The sequence below is a fragment of the Antechinus flavipes genome, chromosome 2 (genome assembly GCF_016432865.1).
Source record: "Antechinus flavipes isolate AdamAnt ecotype Samford, QLD, Australia chromosome 2, AdamAnt_v2, whole genome shotgun sequence".
Classification (NCBI taxonomy): domain Eukaryota; kingdom Metazoa; phylum Chordata; class Mammalia; order Dasyuromorphia; family Dasyuridae; genus Antechinus; species Antechinus flavipes.
The window spans coordinates 108,208,561-108,223,429 of NC_067399.1; positions in this window are offsets into that span (position 1 = coordinate 108,208,561).

The following is a 14,869-nucleotide window of genomic DNA, read 5'->3' on the forward strand; positions in this document are numbered from 1 at the left end:
ATATAAGAGACAGGGAGACAGAAACAGAGAGAAAGACAGAGATGAAAAGAAAAAGGAGACACAGAGAGAAGAGAGACAGACTGACAAACATTCAGACAGATTCCCTCTCTTCTGTACTATATGATTTATTTTCAGGGAGATGTGGAGGGATATAGACCCTTCCATAGAGAAAATTCAGTAGATATGGAAGGAAATAGACCCTTCCATAGAGAAAAATTCAGTAAATAAACATGGCTAAAACCATTTTGTGGCTTAAACCATTAGCTCTAAACTAGGTATTATAAGATGCAAAAGATGTTGAAGACTAGAATCTTCTTTTTGGAAGTATATTATAACTGAGTTACTTGATTTCTACACATGAAACCAATAAAAATAGGAGAAGAGAGAACATAAATCAGCATTGCTTTCTGATGGAGTATCAAAAAAGAAAATCCTACTTGTGCTCTGGTTCTCTCAGCATTCTTCACCTTAGAGTGATAAAACACTCTACTCTGTGTTTTACCTCTGTGATATACATGGAACTCAGAGTTAGGTTTTCTTTTTTTCTTTTTCTTAGTTAACAGCTTTCCAAGTTGAACTATACACCCCCTGTTTCTCATGATCTTCAGTCCAGTTCACTTGGGCACAACTCCATGGCACACACAAAACCGAGTATCTCCAATTCCCAATGTGCAGCCAAGAGTCAGGTTAACATTGTCAACAATGCTTACATTGCATGGAAGGGCAGCAGCTCCCATCTTTCTGCTTTCCATTATATAAACAGCTAAGACACCTTATTGCTAGGAACCACATAAGCTAGACACCCTAATGAAATGTGTAAGGATTTGCTGGATTTAAGTCATAGGTTTTTCAATGTGACTTTTCTCTTAGCCCTCCAAGAGACAAAGAGACAAAGCAAGGAGTTACTCCCATACCACAGAAAAGAGATTGGTTTAGCCTGATGTTTAGGAGCAAAGAGAGCAGATACACACAAAGGAGCACTATTGTACTGAGATAAAGCTGTGTCTATACATAAAGTATTCAATCAACTCAGAGAATATAAAATCAAGACATAGGTTAAATATTTACATTTGAGTTCTGTTTCCTGCCTTTTGAGTATTTTTTATTTATTTTACCCAAATTCCTTGAGGAGGGAGGGGAATAGAAAAAAAATTCTTATAGTAAAGTGGAATATAAAACTGGAAGTGTTCTAGTCCATTTTGCAAATGAGAAATCTAAGGTAACATAGATAATAAGTAGAGTTAGGATTCAATCCTAGGACCTCAGATTCCAACTATAATATTCTTGCCATTGTATCTACTATTCTTCTTCTTGAGTGTTGGGCTTTCCTCACTTTAGATTTTTTTAGTATCTTTTTTTGCTGTACCCCAAATCACTTCATTCCTACTATACTTACATAGGAAAGGCACATGATACATGGAGTCTGGGTTCAAGATGGATTTAAGTTCTGAAGTTAGAATTTCAGCTGTCTATATAATGAGATAGAATGGTGAAAGATTCTAATTCTTTCATCCAATTTAAGAAGTGACCATAATAAGCATACTTTTGGCTGGTCATTGAGAACTTGAACTAACCATTTACTACATGTCCTGATAATGGGCTTAGCCAAAGTTAAGTGGGGAAGACATGACTGTGAAAAGTACTGGGCCAAAGTGAAACAGATAAAAATTATCAAGTTATATGAACAATTCCACAGCTTAATTGCTTTCTATATGACTTGGAGAAAGAGATTTATTGTGAATATTTGCCTCTAATGCTTCCTATTCTATTGCTGAAGATGAGGTATTGTACTTCTGTGTTGTAGCTGATCATTTTAGGTTTGCTAATTGTATGTGTGTGTATGTGTGTGTGTGTATGTGTGTGTGTGTGTTTACACATTCCACAATCATTCCAGGGATAATAAATCTTATCCATCTAAGCAAAATGCTTTGAAGTCTTTTTACCTTTTACTGACTAACTCAAAATCAAATCATCTTATATGTATAGAACTCCTATGACATTTCAGGAACTATACTGGATACCATAAAAAGTGCCAGGAAAGAGAATTTTTACTCTTAAGGTACTTACACTTTGGCTGAGTAAACAAAATAAATGTAAGGAGATGTTTTTAAGCATTATTAATCAATAAATAAATAGCAGAAATGACAATTGTTTCCAGAACTCAAAAGAAGGGCAAAATAATTTAGTTTGGAGGGGGAAGAAAAGATAAAATAAAATTGGAGATGGGTCTTTATGAATGGGTAGCATTTGGATGACGAAAGAACAAAGAGAATTAAAGACAAGTCAAGCAAACGTCTAATATAGATGTCCCTTTGTGCAATCTCCTCCACAAACGAAAAATGCTTCCACTCCCCTATCAGAGTTCATACATTACTCATTACTTATGCTAATTATTAGTGTTTTTACCCTCTTCAAAAGAATCTTGGCTGGCAATTTTTGTGCCTGGAGCAAAATGGGATGAAACAGGAGAGCTCATCTGGGATGTGGCTTGATGGGAAAAGAAGAACATTCCAAACATTGCTCAGATTGCCAGTTGGTGAGGATGTATGTGACAGAAATGGAGTGAGGGATGAAGGGGAGGAAGCAGACCTCAGGATAATGCTAAATATCCCCTCAATTTTAGCTAAAAGTAAGAGCCCATATTACCCAATCCTGTTGTAACTCTGCTCCTTAAATTAAATTATATTTACTTATCTTTGTAAATATTCTAATCCTCCAGTAGAATGGAAGTTCCCATGCAGGGACTGTTTTTGGCATAGCATCTCAAATATCTAATATAGTATTTTGCACCTAATATTTCTAAATAAATGAATCTAAAATTGAATTGCATTGACTTCCTATTGTTTGCTTTCTATGAGAGTCCTAGTATTTCTCTGATTCAGAATTTTCCATGTTGCTTTTTCTTAGAGGGATAATGGAATACACAATTAGAGCATAGTTTTGTTCATGAATCTGAATGAGTTTTCACTGCCTTGTTCCTGCTGATTTCACCTAAGCATGCCTCTACTTTGGAAAAGACTATATATAGTATTTTGGGATGTCATGATCAGATTGATGAACATAGCCTTCTATTGGAATGCATCTGCCAGTTTCTTTAAAACAAAACATAAAGCTCCTTTCACTCATTTGTTACTTGATCCAATTTTTTTTTTCCCTAACGGTGTCTGTTTTCTTGTGTCTTTCCACCATAGTGATAATACTTCTTTTAGGCTATAAGTTTTTCAAGGGCAGGGATATGTTTTATTTACCACAAAGATGAACTCAGTGGCTTAAAGGACTTATGATTTCCTTTACATGAGTACTCTTTAGAATAACACAGATCAAAATCCCTCTAAAATCAGCATGTTACTGTAGAATAAAACTCTACTCTGGAATCAGAGGAAATGGGTTGAAGTTGCAGCTTTGATATGTACTGCCTGCAAGAACTTAGACAAGTCACAAAAGTGAGAGGGGTGGATTTGATGGCCACTAAAGAGGCATCAAACTCTTGCTATTCATTTGCATGATGGACAAACTATGTTTCTTTAGTAATAGAGCATTTATTCTAACATTATCTGTATGGTTGTTTGAAGTTAATTCTTTTTTTTTTTTTCACATGATTGCTCTTAATAGAGGTCTATATCCTTTGTGTGGATATATCTTAAATTGTCAAATGACTTATTTAATAAGCATGATTGATTCATAGCAACCTATTAAGACATTTTGACATTTGAAGATAGACAGTAAAAGCCTCGGATGCTCTTAATTGTTTTCTATGGGACCTGTTTCTTTGATTTTTTTAAAACTAATTGTCTACTGAAGCTTAAATATGAATGGTTTTTCTTACTAGTAAGGCCTTTAATCTGATTAAAATAAATGAGCTCATGGAATTTGGTCTCATAATGGAGATATTCAACAATGTGTGAATATACATTTTTGAGGGCCACAGAACAAATGGGCAGCATCATGGGCTTCTCCTTAGTTGGAAAGAATACTACTCTTTTTTTGGTCTGTCATTTATTAAGATTTTATTTTACAGTTACATGTAGACAGTTTTAAAGTTTCAAAATAAATTTTGAATTCCAAATTTTGTTCTTCTCTCCTGCCCCTCCTTTATCCTTGAGAAGACAAGAAATTTGATATTGATTATACATGTGTAGCCATACAGAACATGTTTCCATATTAGCCATGTTGTAAAAGAAAATATAGATTTCCTCCCCTTACCTCCAAAGCCCCCAAGAAAAATAACGATTTTTTAAAAAGTATGCTTTATTCTGTATTCAGACTTTATGAGTTCTTTCTCTGGAGGTAGATAATATTTTTTCACCATAACCCTTATGCAATTGTCTTGGATTGTATTTCTGAAAATAGCTAAGTCATTCACAGTTGATCATCATGCAATATTGCTATAATATTCTAATGTTCTGCTCACTTTGCATCTGATTATTTAAGTTTTTCCAAGTTTTTCTGAAAAAAAAATCTGGTTCATCATTTCTGATAGCACACAAGCATTCCATTGCAGTATCTTTTTTTTTTTTTTTTTAATCATGGATTTCAGGTGATACAATAATTCTTAAGTTATCTCTGTTCATTTCATTTTTCAGACCAGTCATTTTTCCCAATGGAATATTTCACATTTTATTTTAGTTTTCATTCTTTTAATTTTGCTTTATTGTTTCTTGGTGTTTCACAGATAGCTTCCTACTTTCCCAAATCTAATTTTAAGGAATTATTTACTTCAGTGAACTTTAGTTCCTCCCTATCCATTTAAACAATTCTACTTTTCAAGCTGTTCTCTTCAGTGAATTTTTGCACATCTTTTTTTTTTTTTCCCCACTTCACCAATTCTGTTTTTGAATGAGGTTTTTTTTTTTTCCTTCAGTAGATTTTCATGCTTCTTTTTACTCTTTGCCCTAGTTTGTTTAAGATATTATTTTCTTCAATAAATTTTTTGTGTCTCCTTCACCAAGATGTTGATACTCTATTTTTCATGATTTTCTTGCATGACCCTCACTTATTTTTCTATTTTCCACTTCTCTTATTTGAATTTCAAAATATTTTTAGCTCTTCAAAAATATTTTGGACTTCTAACCAATTTATATTTTTTCTTTGAAGCTTAATTTACAGAAGTTTTGACTTTGTTGTCTTCTGATTTTTTTTAATCTTTGTTTTCCCATAATAACTTTCTATGGTCAGAGGTTTTATGGTTGCAGTTGTTGTCGCTTGCTTGCTCATTTCCAGTCTATATTTTAACTTAAAGTTTTATGTTAAAGCTGAACTCTGCTTCTGGGATGAAGGAGGAATTATCTCAAATTTCAAGAGTTTTGTGCTGCTATTTTCAGAACTAGTTGTTGGTGTCTGTAATGTTCAAATTTCTTCAAAGATGGTTTGATCAAAGGTGTGATTACTACTCTCTTTGTCTGTATTCTAGTCTGTGAGTGACCCCAATCACTCTTCTCAACCTTAGAATTACAATCAGGGTCTCTTCACTTCTTTGGTTATAGGTACTGCTACTTTTTGCCCTGGGACTACAATCCAGAACTGTGTATGGAAAAATGTGATAGGATCCTGCACCCAGCAGAAGGTCCCCTGGAATCTTTTTCTGACCAGTTGTCTGGTTGTCTGACTTCCTTATCATCTACTTATTGCTGTTACTATTGCTGAACTGGCTCCAAAACCTGAACTGAGTTTTCTCCCCTGTGCTCCCATTCTGACAACCATGTTGCTGAGATGGCTCCTTTTGAGCTCCTAAATTATCCTGGAGTAGGAAATTGTTTCCCCCTAACCTTTTGCTAATTCTACTTCTCTAGAATTCAATTTGAGGCATTATTTTAAAGTTATTTTGAGGACATTTGGGAGAGCTCATATGAGTCCCATTCTTTATTTCACCATCTTTGCTCAATAAACTGAGAATAGCTCTCAATACTGAATTATTTGGTTACAAGAAAGACTCCACCAAGGTAAACCATGAAATATTTAAGGATTACCTGGATGCCTATTTCTTTTCATTGTCTTTTACATTTACACTCTCTTCCATAGAGCAAAACTTCTTAAACTGTGGTTCAAGATCCCATGTGAGCTCTTGTAACTGAATATGAGTTGTGAAATTATGATTTTATATATATATATTATTTATTATAACATTATGATTACATAAAATATATTATATGTGTGATTTGATATATGATTTATTTATGATTATTATTAAATAAATGTTAAATATGATTATTATTTATTATAATATTATTATAAAAGATAAATGTTTTATCTGCATGCCTCTTTTACATACCTACATATCTGGGGTCACATGCCTTTGCATGTATCTGTCTTTGAGTGTCTCTCTCTCCAGCCACCAATTCTGAATTGTTGATACAACATTGTTGTTGTCTTACTCCTTATGACTAAATTGGAGGTTTTCTTGGCAAAGATACTGATTTTCTATTTCTTTTTCCAGCTCATATTACAAATGAGGAAACAGAGTTAAGTGAATTTCCGTGGGTTATACATAGCTAGTAAGTGTCTGAGGATAGATTTGAACTCAGTTCTTCCTCAGACTAGGCCTGGTGTTCAACTTCCTATCCAGTATTACTATTATAAGTTAACAAAACAAAACAAAACAAAAAAACAGTGTAAAATAACCATTCTGGGCCTCATCAAGGTCATAAATTAGTTGGGGAAATGAAACTAATATCCTCAAAATAAATGGATGAATCATTAAATTGTCAGTTGTATGGGACTAAGAGTGCCAGAGGACTTTAAGAATAAATTTGTACTCCAGTGACCCAGGAAGGATTCATGGGTAAGGTAGGACATTGAAAAACAGGTCATTCTAGCCATGGGTTCCAGTTTTGACATTAATGGTAGTATGCATATACTACCTTGTATTGTTACTTATTTTATTCATGTCTTTGATTTTATTCATTCAGTCTTTCCAACTATACTGTAAGTCCCTAGATGATAGGATATTTTAAAGCCTTTTTTTTTTTTTAATTTCTGCTATGCAGCGCAATACATCACATATAGTAGGTACTCAGAATTGTTGATTATAATTATTTTGTTCTATGCAGGGGCTCTTAAGTTGGGCTTTTTTCCTTTTATTTTTATAACTCTTTTTTTAATGTAATTGCTTTCCTTTATAATTCTATATATTTCATTTGATGAATTTAAAAACACGCTAAGAAGGGGATTCATCATTATGCCAAAAATCAATGACACAAAAAAGGTTAAAAACCCCAGTTCTATCTTGGCAGCAGTAACGATAATCCAGAGTAGTGCAAAATTAAAGAATCAGCTGGCCTAACTATATTAAAGACATATTGGTTGGTTAATGGAGTAAGATTTAGTTTTCCTAATGACTTAAAACAGAAGGCATTAAGAACACAAGTTTGTGGAGCTTAATGTCAGGAAGACTAGGCTTTAAATCCTTTTTCTGACACTTATTAACTATAGGAGTCTGGGCAAGTCCTTTAAACTCTTATGTGCCTCAGAGCAGCCCCTAAAACTCATCTCTTAAATTACAGAGGGGTTACAATCTGTCTTAGTGGAGAGAGTTTCCATTCAGAGCACTCCTCACACTGACAAAAATCACAAATCCTTTGTGTATTCAAACAGTGCCACCTTTTACCATAAATACTGTAATGGGGTATGAGTTGAAGACATTTTTAGTGCATGTTTTCTGATTTAAAAGTTGTGATTTGTACCCCAGGTAATGCATCACTTTTGTAGGTCCTGATTCTAGTACCAGAAATGTACATCAGTAATGTTTTTTGGGGGTAAATGATTCATAACAGTAGATGTCTTTAAAGGGAAAGCATGGGTTATTAAGTAATATCCAGGTTATTAATAGTGTCTGCTTGATTCACATCAGTATCTGCTCAGTCACTTCCAAATGTTGTTACTTTTCAGCACTCTACTATAATAAATGGAAGGTCCCACTTAAATGTATCCTATCTAAGTTTCCCATCCAGGGATGGATCTCAGCTCTATTTTTCATTATTCCTTGGTGTATATGTTGTTGAAAAGTGATCTTCATACCCATTAGACAAATGTAGTTGGAATTATTGCAGTTATATACCACATATCAACACCTGCTTGTTTCTTCTCTTATTAAAAATGTGATATGTACTGAGATCTGGCTGCATTTGAAAGGGTGAAAATGCATATCAAAAGCAAATCAAAGATTTTGTAAAAGAGCAGTGGTGTAAACCTCCAAGAGCATCACTTCTTAAAGTGATATATTGAAGCCTTTCTTTTCCATGAGTTTTCAGATACAGCCTCTTAACTGAAGGTTCCCTCTCATAAGCCAATGGGGATTTTTAATGGATATGTAAGGTGGGAGGGAGAGATTTCATTCAGGTGACCTTTACAACAGAAGGTGAACAATGGTTGTATTTAACCGCAATCTTGTAGACTGTCACTTTCTATTCCCTGTCACTGTTGTTGGCCCAACTTAAAGGAGCTAGAGCTGTGTTGGCTGATCCTGACTGTGTAAAAGGTTAACACTATGTCTCTACCTGCTTGAAAGTCACTAGGGATGTCTTATGGTGTTGTGTACAGGGTCTGATATATAGTGGGTTGGCTAATCTGATTAAAATAGGGATGAACAAATTCTCATACTGGGTCACTGGGGACTTTATGGTGGTGTGAATATGGGGGAGAGGTTTTGTTAGCAAAAAGTATAATTTTTCTCTACAAGGCATCAGGAAATGATCCATGGCTCTCAGATCAATTTGTCTAAGGCACACCTTTATTTCTGAACCAATTGCATTTGGTTGCCATTAGTCACTGTTTTCAAGCATGATGTTTGAATAATCCAGACTTCACTGACATTAGTTCAGTTAGTACATTGATATATACATGACTCTACTACTCCTACTTTCCATCCCTTCTATTTAAGATACTATCTGACAGTTCCATTCCTAAAAATACAAATTTTGCTTTGTCTCCCCTTGAAACTACTCAATATCTTCTTTCTTTGTCAGTCACTGAAATATGATTGTTTCAAGACTTTGACTGAGGAGTGCAATAGGAAAACAAAGAAATTATATTCAGTTGAGTCAAGATGTTGGTGTTAAAACTCTAAGGAAAAGAAAACTTAAGGATAGAGGTCTATGCTTTTTTTTTTTTTTTAACTCAAGGGAAATCACATATAGTTATTGGCCTTTGGCTCCACTTTGCTCTATAGATATGAGCACTAAGTCTTTGAAATGCTAATTATTCTATTATATAATTATTATGTTAATGAAAGCATCATGCTATATTTCTGAAGTGTCTTGCTTTCTCCCTTATCAGCCATATATTTTTTTTAAAGAAAAACTGGTTGACAACTCCCTTTCTTATACCCCATACTGAGTTTGAAAACAACCTAAGGCTATTCCAGCATTATTCTTCAAAGCAAGGGGGCTAGGTGGGAATATAATTTCATTCTAAACTGCCCAAAAGTCCATCACATAATTAAAATATTTCTAGAGTCTTTTGAATCCAGCTTTCATAATAACACATGTGGCTGAACAGCCTGAGCATATAGAGTGTGGAGCTGTGTAAAAATTGGGGTCATTCTCCTTTAAAGAAGATCCAGGATTTTACCAGGGAAAATGAGAATTTTTTGAAATAATAGGTAAGCTGTCCTTGTTATTCATAAACATCTTATTTATGCATCTTCACTGTTGTGATAAATTAGCTGGGTTTGTTTTATATTTCCCTACAGTTTACTTTAAATAATCCTTCACAGTCGTTCACCACAAGACCACATAAGGTTCTTTTTTTTAATACCCAGAATGCTGAAATAGCATTTTGAGCACAGACTGCAATGCATAACAAGTGTATTATTTCTTCTTGGGAATGCTGTGCAAAAACTTGTATTCAAACCCGCCATTCCAAATTTGCACTTTGATTCATTAAAACCCCTGTGTATAGACAGAGATGTGTTATAGTTCTCAGACACATCATTGCTCATCCACTTTGATTCTGCATCTCCAGCTTCACTTCATCAGCCTGTGTGGCTACCCCCTTAGACCTTAGATTATTTGGCCATTTTTGCCATATGGCATATATATATATATATATATATATATATATATATATATATATATATATATATATATATATATATATATATTCTTCCATATTTGGAGAGTTTCACAATTAACAAAGCACTTTACATAAATTATCTTGTTTGAGCCTTAGTTTTAAAAATGAAATCAGTTATATAAATATTATTGTACCCTACTTTATAGAAAAGAAAACTGAGACTTGGTAGGTTATCCTTATATCATAAGATTGTGCATTTAAAGTTGGAAGAGATCTGAGAAGTCATCAAATTCCTACATTTTATAGATGAGGAAACTGAGGATAAGAAAGGAAATGTGATTTGTTCATGATCCTAAAACTAGGTAGCATGGTAGATATGTCTATTTGTTGGAGTCTAGCATTGTAGCCACTGTACTAGAATCATGCTGGCTTTTACGGACCACTTACCTGGATAAAACAATCAACTTCACTGTATATCCAGCAACTCACCAAGCCAATTTTCTGCCCAACATTCTGTGAGTGACAACTAAAAAAGGTTAAGTGACTTTCTCAGTGTCATACACCTAGTAATTGTGTGAAGCAAGATTTGAATTCAGTTTCCTGATTCCTAGTCCAGCACTCCAGCTACTATGATATCTGTCTATCTGTCTCTGTGTCACTTCTCCACCCATTTTCCTCCTTCCTTCCTACTTTCTTGTCTGCCTCCCTCCCTTTTCTCTCCCTTTTCTCTCCGATCTTCTCTTTCTTCCTTCTCTTCCTTCCTTCCTTCTTCCTTCTTTCCTTCCTTCCTTCCTTCTTTCCTTCCTTCCTTCCTTCCTTCCTTCCTTCCTTCCTTCCTTCCTTCCTTCCTTCCTTCCTTCCTTCCTTCCTTCCTTCCTTCCTCTCCCCCTTCCTCTCTCTCTCTTCCTCTACCTTTCTCATATTGTAAACCAGCTCTCTAGAATTAAAAGCCTTTTACCTTGCACAGGACTACAGAAAGGAATTTTTATTATTCTTGTTGTTGCTGGTGGTAATAGTTTCCTTAGTGGTTCACTGACTAAGACTGGTCTCATTCTTCTTGGAGAAATTTACAAGTCTAAAAAATTGCCCATCTGCATAGAATGCTTTAGGTAAAGCCTTCCTGAAGACAGAATGAAGATATTAATACTGATCCTTAATTGTGTTATTTTTAGATCTGTAGCCTCTTTTTCCTATGAAGAATATTTTCAATTTCTAAAGATTATTGGAATAATTTAAAGGGAAGCTAGGTCACCAAATATAGGTATATTGAAGAAGATAAGCCAGTTACTTTCCATCTTTAGGGAATTTAGATTTAAGAGTTAGCCTGTGGGTACAGCTAGATGGCATTGTGCATAGAGCATTGGCTCTGGAGTCAGGAAGATTTGAGTTCAAATCTAACCGCAGACAACTAGTACCTACTAGCTGTACTACTCTGAGTAAGTAACTAAACCCCAATGACCTCACAAGAAAGAAAAGTGTTAACTTCTTCATGAAGAATTTAGTTTTAAGAACATAAGGAATATCATCCTGAATCACACACATGGTCTGTCCAGTTTATAATTCTCTTTCTGACAAGGTATTCCAAAGCTGCTGTATGGGAAGTCATAATTGTTCTCTATGACATCTGCCTCAGAAGGTTATGAATGCCTTTATTATAGGTACCTCATTACAAATGAACTTCAGATAGAGTTTATACCATTATTTGTTGGGGAATTTGTAGAGGGATTCATATTTTGGGCAGAGGATTGGGTAACCTTTGAAGTTCCTTTAACATCTAAGAATCTTTGTTTCTTTAATATATAATTTCCCTTAATGATCTGTTACAGATATATCACTTATGAATTTTTCTAAACCATTTTGAACCTAATTACGTTTCTGACCTGTGCTACCTCTTGGGGTAAAAAGTTCTATAAGCTAATTACCTGTTGGTTAAAGAACCAGCTATAAATATTATAGAGCTAAGCAACAATGGGGCCATTTTCTTTTAAAGAAGATAGAGCAAATACAAAGATACTCCTTTAAGGTAAAAAAAAATCATGCAAAGAAATAAGAAATGAATTTGCTAAATTGAGAATGTTGAATATAGGAAGTCGGATTTTTTAAAGCTAGAAGTCTTTAAAAGATCTCTGGTCAACAGAAAATAGTTTTTTTTTTTTCATTTTGGTATAGTTCATGGGTATCCTTGTTTGCATAACTCTTTGCTGGATGTCGTGATTTTCCGAGAATTGATTTCTTCCATTTTCCTCCATTCTTTCAGCACATAACACTAGGGAGTGTTTGTTTCCTCCCATATCCTCTATGAGAAGTTGTGGGAAGCATTCCAGGGTAATCTGAATAAGCTTCACTAATTTGCTTCTGAGAACAACACATGGGGCTTGAGAGTCAAATGGGGAAAATTTAGGGTGCTTTGTCAAGCTTTTAAGCACAAGAACTGCTTATGTAGGCTAGAAACACAGTGCTGAAAGTTTGTTACCCTGTCACAAGCTATTGTCCATTATAGAGACCATTTCATGCACATGAAAGTCTGAAAGCTTCCTGAACTTTAGGCTAACTTTAAAACATGGGTAGAGATTTGAAAGATCTATGGATTAATGGAGAAGCATCAGAGTGGAATACCTTTGGTCCACAAGTCTACTTCAAAAAGGACAGGAAAACTCTTCTCAATTATATTGCTATGGAATTCACAAGAGAGTAACTTTTTTCCTAAGGAAAAAAAAAAAAAGAGATGACAATTATGCCTACTAGGAACTTCATAGAAATGCAGGCAGAACAACATGGAAGAGCTATGAGGCAGCAAGTATCTGGAGAACAGATGGAGAAGTTGAGACCAGGGAATGACGACTGACTCCAATAATCTACATTGCCTGCTGTGGAGAACATCAGGAAGAGCAATTACCTGCATCACCTGTTGGGAGTTACAGAGAACTACAAGAGGCTCAGTGATAGGCACCACCCGCTTTGAGATGTGCAAAGCAGCATCAAGCAAAATGCATGGAGGAACTGTGAGAAGGCAATGACTCTTGAGAGCATGAACTAGAATCTTGCTGTAAGGGACTGAGAGGCTGTCCAAATCTTTGTTCATGGACAGATGGGATTATTTTCCATGAATGCTGATGTGAGTTCTCTTCGTTTCTTTGACTTGTAAATACATTTCTTTGAATTTTGTGAACTATGAACTTGGAAGAGCACAAGAACTGCTTATGTAGGCTAGAAACACAGTGCTGAGAGTCAGTGATCATTCATTGTCTCATATTACATATTACATATTACAAGTTTCCATGGATGGATTGAAAGAGTTGGGATTATGAGAAAACTTCCAAAATCCTCTGGTATGAAAATTACACATTTATGGAAAAAATTTTATTTCTTTTAAGAAATCTTTGATAAATGATGAGTTCCATGATCTTCAGAAAGACCACATTGGCTCAATATTACAAAATTCCCTAAGGCAAAATTCAAAACAATCTTCCAAAGAAATAAGTGAAATGCTTGTCTTACGATTGTGCCTTTACTAGAAATTTAGTGGTTCTAATGTATGAAAAAGAATTTTTTTAAAAAAGTGGTTTTTCACTTTATCTCTCCATTTTTTTTTTTTTTTTTTGCTGAGGCAATTGCGATTAAGTGACTTGCCCAAGGTCACACAAGTAGGAAGTCTTAAGTGTCTGAGACCACATTTGAACTTGGGTCCTCCTGACTTCAGGGCTGGTACTCTATCCACTGAGCCATTTAATTGCCCCTACTTGTATTTCTTTTGCAACTTCTAGTGTTTACTTATTATGATAAAAGTACTAGAATTCGTACCTAGGTTACATGAACTCTTGAACCCAATACTTATTTTCCTACTAGCCAGAAAGAATTAGCAGAAAATAAATCAATTAAAAATATTTATTGATTCTAATGTTCATCTAGCACTATATTATGTAATGAGGGAAACAGACATAAAAAAGATGATCCTTCCATCAAAAAGCTCTTAATCCAACTAATGATGAAATGAATACACATGAAACAACAACAATCTATATAACATAATATGTTATCATCATTAAATTGTGTATTATAAATTCAAAATATATTAGGAATTCAGAGTAAAGGGAGGGTGAGCCTAGGAAATCAAGAAGAGTTTAGGAAGATTTCATGGACTATGTGGCATGTTTATTATTCTATACCATAGTGGAAGCTCCCAAGTAAGTTGGGCTAGTTTTTCATTTTAAAAGTATTTAAACCAATTTTGAGACTTAATTGGTTTTAGGGATATGTATGTGGGAAGATACAAGCTTAGGTGAACTAAAGGCTTGGGCTATTGGTCTCATGTTGTACTTGTCTGAATACAAATAGACATTAAGCACTCAAGTTGCTCTCCAAAGTTAGAATGGTAGACCACAATGACAAAGTCAGATAGGGGAGTTTCACTCAGCCTGAATATTTTATGCTTCCTCATTGCATATCCTTGTTGAATATCCTTTTCTTATCCTTTAGTTCAACACTGAATGGTGAAAGGAATAAAAGTCTTTGATTTTGTTCCAATATTGACCTTCAACTATGAAAGCAATGGCCCAGTTCAGAACATGGTGAGATAGGAAGTAGTATATTAAAAAAAAAAAAGTCATTCAGGAATAAAAAAAGTCATACAACTAGCCCTTTCATCTCTAGATTTATAAGCCTATAGTACTGTGAAGATAATCTTGAAACTGGGTGTGGAGAACCTGAGTATGATGCCTCATGGTGCTACTTATCGCCTATATGAACTTGGACAATTCAGCTTCTCAACACATCAATTTCCTCACCTGTATGATTGAAAGATTGGATTATATGACCAATAACTTTCATTTAGGCTCTAAATCCTATGTTGTTTTTTTGATGA